Below are 23426 nucleotides of genomic sequence, written 5' to 3' on the forward strand. Positions count from 1 at the left end.
TGTGCCACTCTGCCGCTGGATTAACATGGTCTAGAAAATTAGACGATCAATATTTTATGTGACTGAACCATCTTAGGGTGGATCCAGTCTTGTACCAGGTACTGTAGAGGTACTATTCCCATTACATGAAAATTGGGTTAAGTGGGTTTTAAAATAGATAGGCATTTTCACAAATATCTATAGCCATTTCAGATTTAAAGTTTGGTTGAATAAAATTGTAGCGCTGCCACATAAAGATAATGTGTTCTGCTGTCGATCGGTTGTTGGGGGGGAATTGCTTCTGACAGAGATTGACAGCGGTACCCCAGAGGTGGAACTTCCGGTTGGTTCGGGGATTCATTAGCATAAAGCGCGCCGTCTTTGATAAGGAGGAGAAGGGAGAAAGAGAGGAAACGAAGAACATCGGATAACAGATAAAGGCAGATCAGCTTTTGCTCTGGCCATGAGATAAGCCTAGGAGCTCCTATTAGTCCTGTAGGAAGGTGGATGGTCTTCGCCTGGGAATCGATCGTTCCGCTATTACCTACGGACGCGGGTGAGCTACCGAAACGGACTTACTATACTTTAATCATGGCGCAAGTCTGACTGTATGTCTTTTATGACGAAGAGGAGATTGGTAATATAGTCTGCTATTTTCAGGACTCCTCATCAACTCGCTGGCCGCGGGAATATTACGGTGGACTATCTGCGGACTTATTTCGTTATCTCTGGAACGGGAATTGGGAGGATAAAAAAACTGTTGATGTATAATAACTTGTATATGTGTGGCGCTGCAAATTAAGGGTTATTTAGGTTCGGGCGGGGCGATCCATTTGTAAGGGATTATTTATCTAGTTGTTGTTTATTTGATGAACTGCAAGTATAAATATGGTATATGGTGGGCAGTGACCTATAAATGTATCGATATTGAGGGATTGCTTTATTAGAATAAAGGCGATACGGGAAATTTATTAAGGTGTGATATTGGCCTATCCTTTTATCATCTGACTTTAGCTAGGTCAGAATAGTGGTAGCATTTCTCTCAGGCTAGTGCTCGAGACGAATTGTTACAGTTGGTGCCCTCTCTGAGGATTAGGATCATATACGACTTTATATTCCCCGTATTTTGTCTAAATTTACTCAGAGTCACTATGAGTGTGTCTTCGATGCCGCTAGAGCAGGAGGATGCCAGTCCGAATGTATCGCTGTGGGGGGATCCGGTAGCCCGAAGCCGCCACGTCACCGTCAGGACTCCTGCAGGATCCCATGATCTATCTAGTCTGTTACAGTCCATGTATCTGGAAGATCCACCTACACCGGACGAGGAGGACGTCGATGGAAACCCGCTGTTACGCGGCGGTTTCCGAACGTCTTGATGCTCTGGACGAAAGAATAACCTCTGTGGCAGAAAGTACAATATCTCGGGAAGAGGGGCTCCGCGTTTATGTGGATACAGCGATCAGAGCTTAAAGACAACTTCACTGCCCAGCTAGCGGCTATGGAGCGAGAGATTGTGCAGTGTTTACAGCGGCGAGATCGCCAGTGGAAGGATGAACTGCGTAAGGAGATTCGGAAAAGTATTTCCGCGATTAAAATGCCGGCTGCTCAGTCAACGCCGGGGGGAGCATCGCGCGTTTATCAGTCTCATGCGCTTCCGCATGTGCCCGCGCTTGGAATTTCCCAAGTTTAAAACGGATTATACTTCAGAAGATGTAATTGACTTTTTGGAGCGCGGGGAAGCTTTTGTGGCTGCTACACCGCTGGGCAATGAAGAGCTTATGGGGGTGATAAACACCTCTTTACAAGGTCCAGGTAGAAGCTGGTGGCAGGCTGCCCGACACAAAATTACTGACTGGATTTCTTTTAAACAGGAATTCCTTAATGCTTTCCTGCCTTCCGGATATAAGATGGAACTTGAAGAACGTCTCCGGTCGATGGTACAAGCCCCTACACAGTCCATTAGAGATTTTGCTTACGATTATCGGGCTCTGTGTCTGAAGTGGCAACCTGACATGGCAGAGGAAGAGCTGGTATGCCGTATATTAACGCATGTAATCCACGCTTGGCTGGAGGATTGAGGGAGTAGTGACCTCGGTGGAACAGCTGGTGAAGGTGGGTTCTCTTGTGGAACGAGACTGGGCTGCTTCCAAAGAATACTGGAATAAAGTGCAGACTACAAAAAAGGAAGTTCAGTCCACCAAAGCACCTAAAAAACGAAACAGCCTTACTGAAGTGGGGGTCTCAGTGGTCCAAGTACAGACTTCTCTTCTGGTGGTCTCGACTCAGGTGCGGGGATTACACATAGATGCAGTCGTGGATACCGGGAGCCACTTCACTTTAATGAAGAAAAGCTTGTGGAAAAGAATGGCACTACCTGGGAAAACCTCGAAACGGCCACCTCTGTCAAATTTATTTTGGCTGATGGCACCAAGCATGTGGCCGTGGGTAGGGTTTCATTACCGTTCCAAATGGATTTGACCTCTGGCAGGCTGAAGCCTATGTTCTGGAGGACAAGCACTTGACCATTCCATTGCTCCTTGGTTTGGATTTTACTACCTCCATCCGGATGTCTGTACATCTGCATTTGAGGAGCTACTCAATAGATAGTGGTGAAATGAGGCCTTTCTTATCCAAGGCTCGCAAGATTTGGGATGGTTCAGTCTCAATTTTATGCTGCTGAGGTAATGACCTCCAAGACCAACTCACTGGCAAGCGTTCTGGAACAACCTATGGAGGTGCAGCCTCTATTATGTCGATCGTCAGAGGTGTGGACAAAAAAACTCGGTTTGACGCGTACAATAACTCATATTATAAGGACTAAAGATGAGATCCCAGTGCGTCATCGGGCATACAGAGTATCCCCCCAGAAGAGGGAAATTATAAGAGCACATCTGGACAAGATGTTGCAGGATGGCGTCCTAGAACCATCAACTTCACCATGGGCCTCTCCTGTAGTCCTTATCAAAAAACGGGATGGGACATATCGGTTCTGTGTTGACTACAGGGGATTAAATGCAAAAACCCATCATGATGCTTATCCAATGCCCCTAGTTCAAGAAATCTTGGAAAGTCTGCATGGGGCAAACATCTTTAGCACCTTGGACCTCCGCTGTGGATATTGGCAGGTGCAGATGGAAGAATATAGCAAACCAAAGACAGCAGTAATTACCCCCGAGGGATTATTCCAATTCAGAGCCATGCCATTCGGGCTGAAGAATGCTGGGGCTAGTTTCCAGCGTCTGATGGAGCAAGTTCTCAAGGGGTTAATTGGGAAAATCTGCTATGTATATATTGATGATATAGTGGTGTTCTCCCCAGCACTGCAACCACATCTGCAACATCTAGAAGTGGTCTTCCAGAGGTTGCAACAGGCACATCTGACACTAAATGTGGAGAAGTGTTATTTCCTTCAACCCCAGATTAAATTTTGGGCCATGTGGTATCAGGAAAAGGGGTTGAAGTAGACCCTGAAAAGGTGGCAGCAATTCAGAACTATCCTACCCCACTGATATTAAAAGTCTACAGAGGTTTCTTGGTCTTGTAGGATGGTACCACAAATTTATCCCTCGATTGGCTGACATCGCTGCACCCTTGCGTCACTTGCAGAAGAAGGATGTTCCATGGGAATGGACAGCGCAATGTCAGGATGCAGTGGAACAATTAAAGGGGGCCCTCCAATCTCCACCCATCCTGGCTCAACCTGATGTACAACTCACATTTCAAGTTCATACAGATGCCAGCAACATCGGGCTTGGAGCGGTCCTGACTCAAACAAGCGAGGGGGATGAGAGAGTAATTGCTTATGCATCAAGGGCTCTGCATGGGGCTGAGCTAAATTACTCCACCTCGGAAAAAGAATGTTTGGCGGTAGTCTGGGCCGTGGAAAAATGGCGCCACTTCCTAGAAGGGGTGGAATTCGAGGTCTTCACAGATCATAATGCACTGACTTGGGCTTTTAATCAACCGAAGACGTCATCTCGACTGACCAGATGGGTTTTGCGCCCAAGCTTTCAATTTCAAGGTATTTTATCAGAAGGGCTGCAATAACATTGTCCCGGATGCGCTGTCCCGGAGTTATTGGATGTCTGGAGATATATGTATGGTAACTACTCATACTCAATGGACAGATCTACCTTTAAGTATGCAGGACCTAGCTCGAGCACAAACCAACTGTCCTGTGTGCCAGAAGGTTGGCAAGATTCTAATGAGATGGGACGGATCGCATACATTTCAAGGACATCCAGGGTGTCCTTTTCCGGTGGTGCCGCCAGTCTTGGAGGATCCAAATGCCAGTTAGTGGTCCCGGAAGAATATGTACCCAACTTCCTTAATTATTACCACGACAGTCCTTTTGGTGGGCATCTTGGGCGAATGAAGACTTTGATGAAGATTCTGGAAGTAGCATGGTGGCCCACCATTCGAAGGGACGTTTGGAGCCATGTGAAATCATGTAAAATCTGTCAACAATTGAAGAACCCCCCTGGTAAGCCAGTAGGATTTCTCCAATCCACGATTACATCTGAACCCGGCGAAATGCTGGGAGTTGATTTAATGGGGCCTTTACCTTCATCCAAAGCCCAAAAGACAGTGCTAATGGTGGTAGTGGACTATTTTTCAAAATGGGTAGAACTCTTTGCTCTCCGGGACGCCAAGGTTCCAAAGATCTGTTCTACGCTCAAAGATGAGATTTTCACCGCTGGGGGTCCCAAAGTATATTGTGTCTGACAGGGGCCCGCAATTTACTAGCTCTATGCTTCAGGAACTATATACAGCGTGGGGTATCAAACAGAAACTTACCACGGCTTACCATCCGCAGACAATTTAACTGAAAGAGTGAATAGGACTTTGAAGACTATGGTAGCCTCCTATGTGGGTGAACGACACCAAGATTGGGATAAGTGGCTGCCGGAGCTCCGATTTGCTATCAACACAGCGGTGCATGAGGCCACTGGTGAAACCCCTGCTCGGGCGGCTATCCGACGACAACTCAAAAGTCCCTGGATCGTCTTATCACCCCAGCACCTCTCCCAGATTCAAAGATATATAATACAATACAGATCCTCGAAAAATTAAAGCAGCAAGTACAACGGAGGTTAGTGAGTGCTACATCCAGACAGGCTAAGTATTATAATGCACGACGGCGAGCGGTACCCTTTGCTGTCGGGGACTTGGTTTGGGTTAGGACACACCCACTCTCCAGTGCTGTCAACAGATTTGCTGCTAAACTAGCGCCCAAGTGGGGGTCCAGTAAGAATAATAAAACGATTAGGACCGGTTAATTTCGCATACAAAGGGGTAGTGGTGTAGATGCCATAGTGGAAACAATACATGTGGCCAATATCAAGCCCTACTTTGGACCCGCCGTGCCGCCGACTGGGGGTGGGGATCTATGTAGCGCTGCCACATAAAGATAATGTGTTCTGCTGTCGATCGGTTGTTGGGGGGGAATTGCTTCTGACAGAGATTGACAGCGGTACCCCAGAGGTGGAACTTCCGGTTGGTTCGGGGATTCATTAGCATAAAGCGCGCCGTCTTTGATAAGGAGGAGAAGGGAGAAAGAGAGGAAACGAAGAACATCGGATAACAGATAAAGGCAGATCAGCTTTTGCTCTGGCCATGAGATAAGCCTAGGAGCTCCTATTAGTCCTGTAGGAAGGTGGATGGTCTTCGCCTGGGAATCGATCGTTCGCTATTACCTACGGACGGGTGAGCTACCAAACGGACTTACTATACTTTAATCATGGCGCAAGTCTGACTGTATGTCTTTTATGACGAAGAGGAGATTGGTAATATAGTCTGCTATTTTCAGGACTCCTCATCAACTCGCTGGCGCTTGGAATATTACGGTGGACTATCTGCGGACTTATTTCGTTATCTCTGGAACGGGAATTGGGAGGATAAAAAAACTGTTGATGTATAATAACTTGTATATGTGTGGCGCTGCAAATTAAGGGTTATTTAGGTTCGGGGGGCGATCCATTTGTAAGGGATTATTTATCTAGTTGTTGTTTATTTGATGAACTGCAAGTATAAATATGGTATATGGTGGGCAGTGACCTATAAATGTATAGATATTGAGGGATTGCTTTATTAGAATAAAGGCGATACGGGAAATTTATTAAGGTGTGATATTGGCCTATCCTTTTATCATCTGACTTTAGCTAGGTCAGAATAGTGGTAGCATTTCTCTCAGGCTAGTGCTCGAGACGAATTGTTACAAAATGAAAACCATTAAAGTATAAAAAATGCCAAAAGTAACAAGTGTCTTATACCTAAGCCGTCAACGATCATCAGCAAGCTTCCCATTTTTGCTGATCTGGACAGCTAATTGAGATTTTAGGCATTTAGCTTATAGATTTGTCCAAGTCTACTGAACACTTGGTCTCCATACAAGGCTTCAGCAAAAAAGGTTTCTTTGAACCTGGGATCTCTGCTGAAGGATGTTCAAATATAAAGTCATTGAAAGATGAAGTAAGTAGGATGATGGACTGAGCGTCAAGTGACTTCTCGGTGTCATCTGGCTGAAGTAACTAGAAAGAGAGGTTGCTGGCAGCACATCTGTGGTTCCTTTGCTGAAGCTGCACGTTCCATTCATTTTCAGGAGTTGGACACTGGATGTTATAAACCAATTAGATATCAGATGTATTCCTTTCTTTCAGACAACTGTTGTTTAGAACATTCATGTATGATTAGTGTGAAAGCAGTAATAATAGTGACCACGGTGAAGGTGAATACTCACATGAAGGCACTTAAATATTGCATCTGTATATATTTATGGGAATGCATGTACAGTATACAGTGGTACAAACACATGATGTCGCAAATCCAATATCAAATTCCTGTCCCACATAGAGATAATTTATGGGTGCACATTATGGATTAAGAGTGCTGACTCGTGCAGAAAAATAAAACTACTAGATATATCTAAATACAGAAATAACAAAGAATCATTGGATGAGGTCGTCCATCTTTTCCTTCTATCCTTGGTTGTACCTGATAACATTTATTATAAATGAACTAATAGTGGATTGTTTTTAATTTTCCCTAGCAAAGACAATTATGAGATTCATTACTTTTCAGGATGGATTGAGTTTTGTGAGCAGATTTTCTCTATGAAATTCCTAGCACCAGAGGGGTTGATATTTAAGCAGATCCCCAGGCTCTGTGGCACTATGCTGGGACGCAGCTGTGGATCTCACGCTTGGAGGCCTTCACTCCATCCCACTCCTCTGTGCTCTGCATAGATATCACAGTTGTGGCAACACAGCGGTTTACCGAGCGGAAATTACTCCTGGTATCATGTGCCTGCACCTGCTGGCTCCCACTTATCTTCCACCCTCTCTCTTTCTCTGTTTCTCTCTCTGCAGTTTAACAAGCAACCACCCTGAGATTATTTTAATGTCCTAGTATGCCAGTGGCAATGCAGCTTCTTCTGCTTGTACCTCATATGACACCCTGCATGTCTCCTGGCATTCAAACTATTACTTGTTGCCTATCTGTCAGAGTATCCCTAGTTTCTGTGGACATGTTAATTATGAAGGGAATCCTTTTAAGAAACTGAAAAAGAAATTTGATTACATTTTTCCAGTTTCGCATAGCAGTGTTTCATCAGGTCTTTAGGAGCGTGGATCCCACCAGATTGCAGTGTCACATCTTGGCATTTCTATTTCTGTCAGGAGTATCAGTTAACTAAACTTCCATGGCAGACAGTGTGGCCAAAAACTGTGGTGCTGGACTGTCAAGCACAAAGTTACCATCACTGACTTGTGTGACGCTGAACAACTTCTATAATCCACTAGCACACACATTTGAGAGAAACTGGTACACTGTAGTAAGGAAATTGTAGATGATAATCATGCAATATAAAAGGAAATCTCTGCAGATTAATTAGTACATCTATAAGGTGAAGCATCTTATAAACTGTTTCATTCTGCTGCTCTCTATGAAATGCACAACAGAAAATAAAATCTCTGATTGATAGGAGTTTTATGAAGGTAATCTTGTAAAACACTTCTTAATTAGACTGTTTATGATAGATTCCAATAAAACTATTGATTCCACTCTAATGAAACTTTCCTTGTAATCCAGTATAAAAGTGAGTGACTGCAGAGGAACAAGGCAGGAAAGTACCTGGATGGAATGACAGTTTGTTGTGCCATCTCTCATTATTTAAATGGCGGCCATCAGTGTTGTGTCATGTCAATTGCAGTTGCCACATAGGGATCTCAAAGAGGAGAAGTCAGGGCCTAAAGTATGCAGAAAATTTTAGCAACCTGTTCAGCTGGCGTGGTGGTCCACAAACCAATGCAAAGAGTTGATATTTATGGAATCATTTCTCAATAAGGCTTATTTTTGCCCAATCAAAATAGCTAGGCTTGCCTGTGAAATTTTGGGTTGATTCTGCAATATTTATGGGTCACTCCATTCTGAATATTTTATTTGTATTTTTACTTTGTACACACTCATACACAGGGTTAATAACTTACCAAATGATTAGTACACAAAAAAAAATGAAATAGACAACATTTCTATTACTAAGGGGGAGTTTCCAGTAGTACTAGGGTGCTGTACCATGTTAGCCATTATGGATGTGGTGACAAGTTAAGCAAAATGACACATTTTATTGGCTAACTAGAAAGATTACAATATGCAAGCTTTCGAGGCAACTCCGGCCCCTCCTTCAGGCAGGATGAAATGATCAGTTTTGTATTAAGTAGGAGTTTGAAGAAAATAATTTATTTGCAGTCTATGCAGAAATATACTTTTTTTTAGAAATGTTGGGTAATAACTGTTGCCTATATAAAATGTCAAAAATTTCACAAATGATAAGTTTTTACATGAAGCAGTTATAACAATAATGGCATGCCACTTTAATATAGGAGAATTGAACTAATGTGGCTTTGTCTAGTTTATGATCTGATTGGTGCGATTTGGTTGCTTAGAATGCCAATGTCTCATTTATCCACAGCAAAAATGCCACCTGGACTTGACATGCTGCAGGTAGTCCAGGCATTTATGCATTGAAAATATTTGTTTTTAAAGCTCAGTTCACGATGACTGATTTTCACGATTGACTACATTTTCCTTTGTTTGTCAGTCTTGTTTATGTCAGGCAGTGGAGTGAAGCACCATCTGTAGTCCAAGTTCCTCACATTGACATCATATCATTATCTGTTCTTAAGACTTACCTAAACCAGGCTGTTGGCAGAAATGTATGTGTAGTATTTTCAAGGCACCTCTGGTTTTTATCTGAACCTTTGACAGGCTTAGGAATCTTTGATGACAGAGTCTTAGCTGAAACAAAGAAAAAGAGGATTCAAAGTCTGCAGTGGTCATCGTTCTAATGAATCGGAACAGCTGAAGTTGGAATATCTGGTGACCAATATCTTTCCTTGATATCCCTATGGAAAAAGAAAGCTCTCAGTAATTTCTTAAGGAACCACCAGAATAGTGGACAGATGATCCAGTCTCCAAATGAATTTTGGGAATTGTCAGCACACATAATGGTAATGAATGACTCAACAACAACAACAACATTTATTTATACAGCACATTTTCATACAAATGTTGTAGCTCAAAGTTCTTTACAAGATGAAGAAAGAAATGTTCATAAAAAATAACAAACATATAAGTAAAAATAAGGTTAGGCAATACTAAATAATAAAGAATAAAGTAAAGTCCGATGGAGGGAGGACAGAAAAAACAAAAAATAACGCCAGAGAGCTGGAAAAAAAACACAAGACTGCCCAGCCTCCACTGTTCATTCTACCTAACATAAATGATCTGTGATGGTCCTCATGGTTTTCAGGCTTTCAGGTGGACATCTGGCCTTTGATCCATCAATTTAGGAACTGCATCATGCCTTGATCAGGGTGGTGGTGGTGGTGCAGATCACCACCACAGAAAAAACGGAAAAAGAACAGCAGAGAAAACAGGGATTAGTATGGATTGTGGGGCCATTATAAAAATTGAATTCATATACAGTATATCAAGGTTAGACTAAAATGTAGCTATGAGAAAGCTATGTGTAGAGAAATAAACCGATAAAGAAACAGATTAAGGGTTGGGGGGATTCCCCGTATAATGTCCATGTGTCCAGGCAATCAATTGTGACTGATACTGTGGTCAAAAGATGCAAAAATCATGCAAGTGACAACCAAAACGATCTTCAAAGGGCTTTTATGGATTAGTGGCAGGAAGTAAGGATGAATGAGGAAATGGGGATGACGTGGAGAGTAAGCAACGGCCGGAAATAAGGTCATCACAATGGGACAGGAGGTGAAGCCAGTAGTGCAGAACAGAAGCGTCACCTTGTGAGTGAGATCCGGAAGTGAAGTCTTCTACGGGCGTACTGCAGGTGGATTTCCGAAAAGTTTGTTCTCTAATCCTCCATTTTTCTGGTAAAGAAGGGAGAAAGGCATTAGTACTTCATTCTACATCCCCATCTTTGTCCTTTTGCACTTCGTCGGGCCTGTTGGCTGCCCATTAAAATAATGGGAACTCAGCTGAAAATGGAATAAAGCTCATTAAAAACTACAAAGACATACTGACAAAAAATGATGAATGGTTTATTCTTCATTGCTAGAATTTTTCAACTTCATAAAAGAGAGTTTTGCTGTAGACCTTCAAGTGTGGAACAGTTCTTTGCTGTTCATTTCAAATGATATAAAGACATGCCAAATGGAGGAACTCTAACTGTTGTTTATTTTTATGACAATTTTGTGTGCTTGTATTATCTCCTTCTTCTTCTTTCGGCTGCTCCCATTAGGGGTTGCCATAGTGGATCATCCAAAATTGTTGTACACATATTGATATGGCAAAATTTTATACCGCATGCCCTTCCTGACGTAACCCTCCCCATTTATCTGGGCTTGGGACCAGCACGAAGAAACACACTGGTTTGTGCATCCCCTGTGGCTTGGTTGCATGCTTGTATTATAAAGAATAAAATTAGCCTTGTGAAGATCTTGAATCTGCTAATTTTTTTTTGGACTATCCTTATATACTGTATATTTACCAGTAACGGCGTACTGCATGATGACATGCAATGAATACACTTGACTTATAGTTTTCATACACTTTCTCTGCATGTTTAGCATTTGTTTGCTCAGTGGTTGATGCGCTTGTTGCTTCCTGAGCAGCTCTTCTTTTCTTCACCTTTGTGGCCCACTTCTTCTCTTCTTCATTCAATTACTTCGTATGTTTTTCTTGATTTTTCATTTCAGCTGGCACTTAAGTGATCAATCTGCCTCAAGAATAATTTAAGATATGAAGAGGTAGAGGAAGTGACGGTGAAGGTGGTAGGGATGAGAACGGTGCCCATATGCATGCACTGCATGGCTGCCCTGCTGCCCGCTGCCGAGAGCTGATTCTTCAATAAAATTAAATAAAAATAAAAAGAGTAATAAAAATCATCACCCCGAAATCGGACAGTAGAGATCATGGGGTATATGCGTACTAAATTTTAGGTCAATGAGTCAAATGGTTTGCAAGCTACAGGTGATTTAAAATTCTGGACAGAAAAACGGACAGCCACGGTAGGGTATTTTATAGGAAGATAAAGATAAAAATAAAGGAGATCCAAAGAAAAGTTACCGCTATAATCCAAAAAACTGAAAAAAATGACCGTGCAGTGGCACAACAGAAATGAGATGTAACAGGTACCTTTGCAGCCTCTGTGGCTTCTTTAATAAGTCTGCTCTCTCTGGAGACTAAGAAGCTATTTCCAGGAACTCTCAGATTTCTCTCTTCCCAATCAAAAGAGGCGAAGGTCTGCTGACAGTGGGTGTGGCTTAGGTGCCCTCAATAGGCAGTTTCAAGGAGCTACATAGGAGAAAAGAGATAGCATTGTTACCTGTGGCTGGATTTGTTACCTGGCGGTAAACTGCATACCTTATCTAAGGCTGAAAGGTGATTCTCAGATGCAACATTTTATATAGTATTTTGCCTATAAAGAGTAGTCACCTCCTTTTGAAGTCTTCACATCACACCTTCATTCAGTTCACCTCAGTTTATGTTTGTATAGTACTCTTCAGTGTCAAAGAAAGGTAACAGAATAATTTAAAAACATTTGCTACCTCTTGTCCTACATGTATTTTCAGGACCAGCATTTCCTTTCTCAACTGAGTTCTTGTAAAGCTTGGTTCTCAGACTATTTTGCTCTTTTCCAGGTGCCTTTCTGGCTTCCTGTCTGGGTTTATACTCTCCATCTTTGAAGGTGACTCTCTCAGCATGCACCTTTACTTCTCCTAGTGCGTCTGCCTCCTTTGTCACATCATCAAAGCCATACTGACCAGTCAGATTGTTCGGACGGACTGGACACACAGACGTTAATGTTTTAATACACTGTATAATAGATACAACATTGAATCACAGTGGATTTAATTTGGCCTGTTTGACACTTATCAACAGAAAAAAGAGCCTATAATATCAAAGTGAAAAACGCCACTGTGTCACTCTGAAACATTCCGCCTGTTTCTTTGAAATTCTTCCATTATGCACTGGGCATTAGATAGATAGATAGATAGATAGATAGATAGATAGATAGATAGATAGATAGATAGATAGATAGATAGATAGATAGATAGATAGATAGATAGATAGATAGATAGATAGATAGATAGATAGATAGATAGATAGATAGATAGATGCACTATATAACAATAGACAAATAGATAGGCAGGAAGATATAAAGTCAGAGAGTTTTTACAAAGCATAACTGTTAAAATATTTTTTCTCTCCTTTTAACTCATGGAGCATTATTTATTAAGCTCATCTTAACCACTGCTGCTCGGTCAGAGGCTGAGCTTTCAAGAGTAGTTCTGATAATTTGCAAAAAGCAATATGAATCTCAGCATGTTGGCTCACGGCATGTGGATCCAAGATAAATATGCCACAGAAACAGTAAGATATGTATAGCTGGCTGTTAGTCTTTCTGACACCCTTTCAATAATTCACTATATTGTGCTTTTACTTCTTTCTAATATGTCCTAATAGGAATGGTGTGTCACATTGCTACTTGGTAGAATAAAAGGAAAAGGAAAGCATAGATGGATTTGCCATTTTTTTTTTATCACTTTGACTGTTTTTGCTGATAGTTGGAAAAATTCTAATGAATTTTATCTGCTATTGTAACACAGTACAATTTTAAATATCTAGGGTGGGATGAATACAATAATTTTATAGCCTAATAATTGATCTCCAAGTCTGAATATCCTGTGCCATGTGCAACTTTTTTCAACTTTGTAATTTGTTTCACAATTTGCTACCCACATGTATCTATTGCACGGTATGTACATTTTTAACACGAAAAACTAATAATTTGAATATTAGCAACATTTCTTGAACCATTTCTAAGTATTTGAGAATATAATGTTACTTTACAAAAGCCTTCTCACTCTGGGACAGTACTTGGTGAAGCTGGATTTGGAGTAACTCATCCAGACAAAATGGACCCTGACTTGGAGTGTAATCTTTTCCCTTTTTTAATTTCCAGCGGAGAACTAAGTGACTCCTCTAGTAAAATATCCTTGGCTGTTCCTAAGTGTCCCTCTGGAGTCCAGTTTTCTGGCCAATATCTGAAGATTCAGTTGCTCATAACTATCTATGGCCTGTCTGTCATATCCAGCAAAGCAATAATAGTTCTCTACTTGGACACTCTGAGACAATCTTGGTATAACGGTGTCAGCATCTTTCTAAACACAATGCCTCAAAACTGTTACTTTACTTGGCCTTAGTGATATTTGATTACTTAAATTGGTTTCTGGATTTGTCTATCACCTACATTGACTCACCTGAATACTGTATATGGCAGCTTTAGGCGTTTCTTCAGTCTCATGCCTACTTCATGCCGTCTTAGTATGTAATATTAAGAATTCAAGAAGTAGGTTGTAAGTTTTCAAGAACCAATATCCTTAGATTAGTGTGCTATTTATCTAAGGGAATAAAAGATGGGCTGAATATGTAAATATAACTTGTTTTCTCGATGCTCATATCCAAAGCCACTTACAAATTTCAAAGGCATACTACAGTCGCTTCTATATTTTTATAGTTGAAACATTGGTAGCTTTAGACAGTCACTCAGAATCACCACCATACTGTGGTCGTTTGTTGTTTCCTTTTAGGTAAATGCCTTTAGTCAATGGAGATCCTACTGATTGAGCGCTTATTTAAGGGAGCACACAGACAAGAGGATTTACTTAAGTCCATCAGTCTCAACTACACAGAGACTGATTTTCTAATGATTTTTCTACTAGCTGTATTCAAAGTGTGGAATTATTACCCAATGGTTTGTGCTGCAGCTCAAGTAATGCAACGCTCTGAATCTAAATCCTTCATCAGCCATTATCAGCATGAAGTCTGCATATTCTCACCATGTCAATATAGGTTTTCCTTGGCTAAGTGTAAGTGCACATACAGTAACTAGGCTCTGCAATGGACAGACACTGTGATACTCTGATCCTACTGTATTTACTTGTGCACACTTCCATGCTCACACACTCACAATTTGATAAACCAATTACAGTCCATACAAATGGGATTCACTCCCTTGGAAGTCTTCACATTTCATTGTTATACAGTATTAAATCACTGTAGATTTAATTTGGCTTGTTGACACTGAAGAACAAGTAATAAACTGTCAAGGATGAAAACAAATATCTACAAAGTGGTCTAAATGAATTACAATTATATAAAACAAAATTATTCATCATGTAAGTATTCACTTCCTTTAATATGGCTCATGTAAGTCATCACTGGAGCAGACGGCTGGTTTTTGAAGTCATATAATTTGTTCAATTGAAATCCCTTATCTGGGCTTTAATACTACTACTACTACTAATACTACTACTACTACTACTAATACTACTGCTACTAATAATAATAATAATAACTAGCCAACTCGCGGCGTAGCATACGCCGCATAAATATTTATTAATGTGTGAACACTTCCAGTTGCCCAAATGGGGAGGGTTTGAGGATACAACCGTCAGTGAACATAAAGATGGAACTCTGGAGAGAGCAACATACAATTGTCCGTGACTGAAAACAGGTTTTGGCAGATACAGGCATATCTTTTTGAAAGTTTGGCCCTGTGTCTTATTAATTGTCATTGTAAACGCCAATCTAACAGGAAATTGTCTGCGTGTAAAAGTAAAAGGCAAATTTGAATCTGATGGGGTCAGTGAAATCCGGGGAATGAGGACAGTTTGTGAGGTAGCAGATGTGATAGTCTTACACTCCAGTACATTGCGATGAATGCTGGTAACAGAAAGTCTAGTGCCATTACAGAAACTGATCTCCTCAACCATGTGCAAATCCATTCAACACAAACATTTTTCTGCAGTCACGCTAATGTGACGTCATCTTCCCAATATCCTCTTTTACAAATGCATTTCACACCGGGATTTCAATGCAACATTTTCTCAAAAACCTTCACGCTCCAGAAATATCTAAAAGTACATTTAAACACACACTCCACTGAACAAACGCATTCCACACAGGTCTTTCAATGCACTATTTGTTCGAAAACGTTCCAACTGCAGAGATAACTCAATGCACATTTAAAATCACACTCCACTGAACGAATTATGCAATGTAAACATTGCCAGCAATGCTTCAAAACAACTCGTGCTCGCAAGAAGCACTTACAAACCCATTCCAATTCCTTTCAGTGTCAACTCGCAAACCCCATGCACAGTCATCGCATTCAGTTTTACGCTGCTTTTCAAGAAGATACCGCCATTCCCGTCCAAGAACATAACATTGGCCTACCTACCGCAGTATGTACTTCTTGCAATGCTCTTCATTGGCCATCAGAGGAGTTGGCGGGCCTGGCCCTGTCGTGCGTATCTCATGGTATCCCATGGTCTTACAGTTGGTGGACGGAGCTCTGTGAGTTGGCGAGCGGGGCTCTCTGTCTTGCGTGCGTCTTGCGTGCCCTTACTGAATGGTGGGCGGGGCTCTGTCGTGCATTCCCCATGACGCAGGAGGAGGGTTAGAGTGGGCGGTTGGGGCCCTGTCTTGCATACCCCATGGTCGGGTGACTTGGTCGATTATATATATAGAAAAGCAGCCGGAATCGAAAGGAACAATGAAAAGTCAACGTGGCTCAGAAGTGCATGTGGACTGTAGCACAAACGGAAGTGACTGAGGCTGTGTTTGGTGAGTTGTTGCGTGCGGGTACATGAGCAGGCAATGCACATGCCTCGAGAGCGACGGTGGACGCGGGAGAGGGCTACAGTTGGCGGGTGGGGCTCTGTCGAGCGTATCCCATGGTCTTAGAGTTGGCGGGCGGGGCTCTGTGAGTTGGCAGACATGGCTCTCTGTCTTGCGTGCCCTTAGTGAATTATATATATGGATAATCATTTTTATTTATATAACACTTTTCCCTTGCTCAAGGCACTTTAAACAGATGGTATATGTAACATGTGGTACTAATATTTCTGCATAGAACATTAAACAGATAAATACAGGAGATACAAATCTTTCAATAGAATTAAAGACAATAAACAGAGTAAAAAACTAAATTCAATCAAGTCGATTGCATCCATGATCTATACATTTAATAAAAGAAATGAAGTGCAAAAGTTGAATGGTTAATATGAACTTTAACGAAAATTGTTGTTAACAGGAAAGAGCAGCAGCAACATGCGTGCACCAGCATCCCCTAGTTCATTATAAAGGCACCTTACCTGGAGGGTCCAACTAGTGCTGAGTCAGTATCATTGAAAACTTACACAGCAAAGACAAAAAGAACACCATAACAGCTCCAAGAAAAGGTTACTAAAAAGCTAAAGTTAGAGGATGGAGACAAACAAATATCCAAATTGTAATGTATGGATCCGAATGTATGTGCATTTTATGCTTAATTGTTGTTTTTATTAAATTTGGGTAATTTACATGTTTTCATGTTATTTTTGTTAATATCACTTATCATTTGTTATTTGAACTCTGTCCCCTTAAATGAGTCTCAATACCATGGAGTTTGTGGGTGGAGCTCCAGGAGGCGGGGCCATTCTGATGTCACTGTGACTGGGTCTACCCTCTTCTTTTATTTGGAGGCTTCTGCAAGCGACCCAACCAGTGTATCATTGTTTGATTTTTAAGGAGTTTATGTAAATATTGCAGTGTTTTGTTATTGGATTTTTGATTCTTCTTTGCTTGGTATTAAGGTTTCTGATTACTGGACTGTGTTTTGAAATTTGTTTGCTGTGGATTGCCTTTTGGGCAACTTATTTTATTGCCTGTTTTTGTTCTGTTGAGCTTTTGTGGTGTATTATCTACTAGTCACGGTGCCTGTCAGAGACAGGTAATAGAAAAAGTAAAAAATATTTGCTGTCTCTTGTTCTATATCTACTTTCAGCGCCTTTCCCCTGCACTCGCTTTTGTATAAACGTCTCTTCACTGGCACTCATGCTCTCGAGCCTTTTCCTTATTGGACTCTCATTATTATTGAGGCACCTTCCTCCTATCTGGTTTTATACTTTCAGTCTTGGACGGCGTCTCTGTCAGCATACATCTTATGCCTTTACTAACATCTCTTTACCGGGGCTCCCTCTTTTGAGCACATTCTGTTTGAGCACATTTGCTTCTCAGACTCTCATTGTTTCCCAGGAATCGTTCTCACCTCTTCTTCGGTTTTGTACTCGAGCACCTTGTACACATAACCTGCACTTCCTCTTTCAATCATGTTACCAAAGCCAAACAGACTAGTCACACCAATCAGATTGCTGAAAGGACTAGATACACGGATCTTAGTGTTTTATTATATAGTGTCAAACACGTGTACTTGGGAGGCAGTTGATGGGCTTGATACACCAGACCAGGCTGTTGGCAGTGTACACTACTGTTTGTTCTCTTTCCTCTGCAGATCCACAGAAGGAAAACCAGCTTAAGCTCACTTCCAGTTTCTCCACAGACTGCATTACAGTTCTGGCTTGTCAGACCTCCCACCCACTCCCAATCCTGGCCTTACTTCCGGGAGCAGCATTCCAGATTTGCCTCTTCCTCCCTGCCTGCTCCCTGTGTAATACCTCAGTCCCATACTGGACTCGGTCTACAGAGGTTACTCAGTTCTTTGTGTACATTTTTTTTACAATGTTCTCAATTCTTTTTCCAAGGATATGTGGTGGATCCCCAAGCCTTTTTTTGGCTCTGTGTTTTCTTGTTACAAAGATTTTTTTTAGTAAATCTTTGTTGGTCTTATCTCTGCTAGTCAGAGTTTGCACATATGTTTCTCTCTCTGATAAGAGTTTTTTGTGTTCTGAAACTTTTGTAGTCTTTTTGAACTATAAAAGGCAACTTACCATTTTAGGGCTTGCTAGGCTGGAAACCAGGAAGTAATTGTCAGGGCCATGCTAGTCTGAAGTAAGCCTCTTCAAGTAAGGCCCATAGCCTGCTCAAGGGACACTTTGGAGGCCTCAGACCCCATTTTGTCATATTTATGTCTCCAATTCATAACACAAATCATTGAATATCCCTTAGTGTCCAATTAAATTAATCAACAAAAATTGGAATGAGTCCCAGAAGGTGGGGCTACGCTAATGTCACTGTGGCTGGGTCACCCCTCTTCTTTTATCTTGAGTATTCAGCAAGAGACTCAGCCAGTGGAACATTCTGGCGCTTTTGGCCTAAGTCAAGATATAATCTCTGCCTGTCTATTGTACAAGACACTAAAGTGCACACCTACTCTTGATAATGCAGGGTCACATCTGTAAATGTGCACAGAGCAGACCATCCATAAAAATGAGTGATTGTGAAAGAAGAAGAACAGTGAGGGAGGCCATCAAGAGACCACTGAGAACTTCAATGAAGTTACAAGGTGCCGTAATTCAGGAAGGAAAAACCGTGAAAAAAATTAACATGAAATCACAGATTGAGTTTGCCAGATGGCACATTGGAGAACCTAAAGTCAGCTAGGAGAAGGTCCTATGGTGTAATGAGACCAAAATTGAGCATTTTTGGCCATCATGCTAAACACCATGTTTGAACTGGTGTATTTTACCAAAAGCGCACCATCCCCACTGTAAAGCATGGTGCTGGCAGCATGACTCTGTGGGGATACTTCTCTTCAGCAGGTTCCTGGAAGGCTTGTAAGAGAACAGGGTAAAATAAATGCAGCAAAATACAGGGAGGTCTTGGAAGAAAATCTGGTGCAGTTTGCATAAAGCCTGTGCCTTGGCAGAAGATTTGTTTTCCAGCAAGGAAACAACACCAAGCATAAAGCCAAAGCAACACAGCAGTGTCATAAAAACAACCATGTTAATGTCCTGAAGTTGTCAAGTCAGAGTCCAGATCTCATTCTAATTGAACTCATGTGGTTGTACTTGAAAAATGATGTTTACTCGTGATGCCCTTGCAACCTAATAGAGCTTCAGCAGTTTTGCAAAGAGGAATGTGGAAAAGTGGCATTGTCCAGATGCGCAAAGCTGATCAAGACCTGTGCTCACAGACTGAAGGCTGTCATAGCTGTCAAAGCCACATGTAGTAAATACTGACTGGAAGGGGTGAATACTTATTTACTTATTATGTGTTTTATAACTGAATTAATTCAGATGACCTGTTTTCACTTTGATATTAAAGAGCCTTTTCTAAAGATCATTGTCCAGAATGGCAAATTAAATTTTTGATTCATTGTTGTATAACAATAAAATGTTAAAACCTCCAAGTGGGTACAGTAAACACTTTTAATAGGCACTGTAACACTGAGTAGAAAACAGTGTACTTAGGGTTGGGAGATTTTTATGTAATTCTTGCGCTACATTCACTCCCTGAGGTAATAATAGGCATTGATCTGGCAATCCTCTGCTTTATAATCCAACACATTAAAGACCTCTCCAAATCTGTAAACTTTTTCTTTTGCACAATACCAAGTGAAATATCCATCCATTACTCTTATTTATTTTTGCAGATTTGTTTCCTACTCCAGCAGCACTGGGTGCAAACTGTTAGCAGATCACTAGTAAAACATGAATACTAATATAAAGGATTAACAGCAATGTGTCCCACTTCATCGTGACTCTGATCATCTCGAGATTGACAGCTGAGCTCCAGGATTCTACAGACGCATCAAAATGTTCCCATGTTTAATGGGATTGGTACAGGGGACATTAAGAGCAAAACTACTTGTCTTGGCACTTAATGTAATGATTATATTCAAACACACTCTACAACATAATTAGGGGTATTTTGCATACATTTAATTATTCAGCTTTTATCTTTTATATTTTCTTAGTTAATTAGAAAAGGCAAGGTGAAGATATATGAACGTTACTTCAAAGTGTTTTTAAAGGTGCTGAATGAAATCATTAAAATTCCATTTTCTTGGCCTTATAGCCTAATCATAATAATCACTGCCAGCATAAATTGGTAGAATTCTGAATAAACGAGGAAATAATTAAATGAGTTTGAACATTGCTGTAAGCAATCTTATTAAAGCTATTAATATCCACTAATTCTGTTCATGTATTCCTCAGTAGGCAGTGCCACTGTTTCCATGGAAACTGCTAAAAAAACAAAAAAAACTTGCCACACCTATTTGAGGAGTAGCTCACAGGAGTCGAGCATATTAGAGAAGAGGGTGCCACCAAGGGTGGGTGTACGAGGTGAGGTCAACCTTAGTTTATAGATCTAAAAAGTGATGCTTTTAATGATTTGGGCGGTCATCGAAAGCTGCAGCAAAATCTAGAGACTAGTAGAGGAATATGGAGATGTGCCTAGGGGGAAAATCCTCTTAGTAATTTATTACATTTCAGTAAAAAGTAGTACAATTTGTTGAAGAAATTAGTTTAGCTATTTACATGAAGTTACTTAAATTCTGACTACTAGGAAGAGCTCAGCAAACCATAAAATATAATGACTGCAGTGGCTTAACCACATTTCTTCTGAGTGTGTCGAATGAGTAATAGGGAGCCTTCAATGCTGAGTGATCATGCATTTGGACCCCTGGTGAACTGGCAGCAGCATCTGCTGTGGCTGTGGACTCCAATATGACAATGACAGTCCTTCTCAAACCATTTACAGCACAACGCTGAGAGAGCTCTAACATTTTGGGCACAGGACTTCCTGTGGGCTCTCTTATTATCACATTCCTGCATCGCATTGATCACATACTGCCCTCTTGAGTACTGCTTGTTGATGGCTTTGTCTTTCCAAGTAATGCCAAATTTACACCTGAGGCAGCACATGTGGGTGGATTTGAACTAGTGTTCAGCATGCACACGATACACACATGAACTCTGGTATTCTCCGTGAGCTTGCTTTTGGACTATAATCATTTTGGCAGTCTTGAAAATGTTGTAGCTGCCTTTCCAATGTTCATGTTGATCTCGCTCTCAAGTGACAGGTTGTCTATGACGTAGAGTGTAGGTATGTGAACTCATGGATGACTTCTAGCTCGTAATTGGTAATACTGATGGAAGGATTGGCATCAACATCACCTGTCCCATCACCTGTGTTTTCTTCAGGTTGATGGTAACACCAAATTCTTTGGAGGCTATCTTGAAGGGAGTCATGAGTGCTTAAAGCTACTGCTGAGTATGAATGATGACAGCTACATCATCAGCAAACAAAAAATGTCTAACGTGCTGCATCTGCACCTTGGTCTTTACTCAAAGTCTCGACTACGTGAAGAGCTTCCCAGCTGCCATTGTCTTTCTCTATTTGTGAAAAATATATTTCTGGCTGAATGCTCATTGGCTCTTAACTCTTAGAGACACAAGAGCCCACCACTATAATTTGTGACTTGCTATGAATATCAAACCAGTCAGATTTTGTCTTGGCAAATACAGAGATTTGTAGGAGCTGCTAAGAGAGTTACCACTGAGTCACTGAGCGTGTCAAAATACACAACTGTTAATAATGGGTAAACGCTGCGACTGTCTACTACAACTGTGATTTTGCTATGGTGGCGTAAATGAAGGGTACAACAGAAGATAATATCAAATGTTTTCTAGTGTGATGCCGCATAACTGAGTTTTAGATCAGGTCATGTAAAAGTTTCAAGCTCTTCCTTCCCTTTGTTGTTTCTGGAGCATCCTCACAGGCAGAGCTGCTGATTTTTGCAGAATTAAATGAGCCACTCTTCTGCTTGGCTCACACCTTTTATCAGCATGGTTGATTATGACATTCTCATTAACAGGCTTGAGCAGTGAGTTGGTATTCAGGGTACTGCTCTTAAGTGGTCTACTGCTTACCTCTAAGGCAGGACGTTTTCTGTACATGTGGATAGTTCAATGTCTCCTACTGCTTCAGTAACCTGTGGGGTACCCCAGGGATTTGTTTTAGGTTTGGTCCTCTATTCTTTATATATGATACAGTTACACTAAACAAGTATGACATCCCATATCAATGTTACGCTGACGATACCCAAATTTACTTCCCATTGCACTCGGGTGAAATGGAGTCTGTGACTGCTTATGATATAAAACAATGGCTGGCACTTAACTTCCTGCAGTTGAATTAATCAAAAACTGAAGTCATTCTACACGGTCAACCTACTGTTACCAAAAACATTGGTAGCACATTGGATCCTCTTGTCCGGTATTTAAAGCCATGTGCTGAAAATCTCGGGTGATCTTGGATTCAGGTTTTAAATTTGACAAACAGATTAATGCTGTGGTAAAGAGTAGTTTTTTCTAACTCAAGGCGATCAACAAAGTCAAGCTGTTTTTGTCATTTAATGACCTATAAAAGTTCATTCATGCTTTTGTTATGCCTCGTTTGGATTACTGCCAGGTATGTTAAGGTATGACACTGTCTTGCCTGCAAATGGTGCAGAAGGCAGCTGCTAGAGTTTTGCTCATCAGTAAACCAAAAACAGCACATCACTCCAGTGTTGGCCTCTCTTTGTTGGCTCCCTGTTAGTTACAGGGTGAATTTTAAGGTTTTGGTGTGTTAAAGCCCTGCATGGGTGAGCTCCACCATACTTATCTGATCTTATTGTTCCATATTTGTCAGCCAGGCAGCTGAGGTCTTCAGATCAGCTATTGCTTACTGTCCCATGTACACGGTTGAAGCTTAGGGGTGATCGTACCTTTGCAGTGACTCGTCCTAAATTGTGGAACGGTTTGCCCCTTGTAATAACACACTTTCATAGTTTTAAGTTTCTTCTAAAGATGCATATTGTGTTTTAGCTTATGAGTTTGAGTGGTTAAATCTTTCTATTTTATTATTTATTCTGTGTTCATTTTATGTATGTATTTTTTATTTTACATAATTTTATTAAGTTATGTTTGTGTGTTGGTATATGTGTGTTCATGTATGTATAATGTTTTCTTTTTGTTCTCCTTTTTAATAATTCTTAATCTGGCTTTTATTTCATACTGTTACATTTTATTCTATGCAAAGCACTTTGGTCAACTTCTAGATGTTTTAAATGTGCTAAATAAATAAACTCACTATGAGGGTGTGACTGGAGAGGGTAGTCTAGCTATCTTCCTTGGTGATAG

This window comes from Polypterus senegalus, chromosome 10 (assembly GCF_016835505.1).
Source record: "Polypterus senegalus isolate Bchr_013 chromosome 10, ASM1683550v1, whole genome shotgun sequence".
Lineage (NCBI taxonomy): Eukaryota > Metazoa > Chordata > Cladistia > Polypteriformes > Polypteridae > Polypterus > Polypterus senegalus.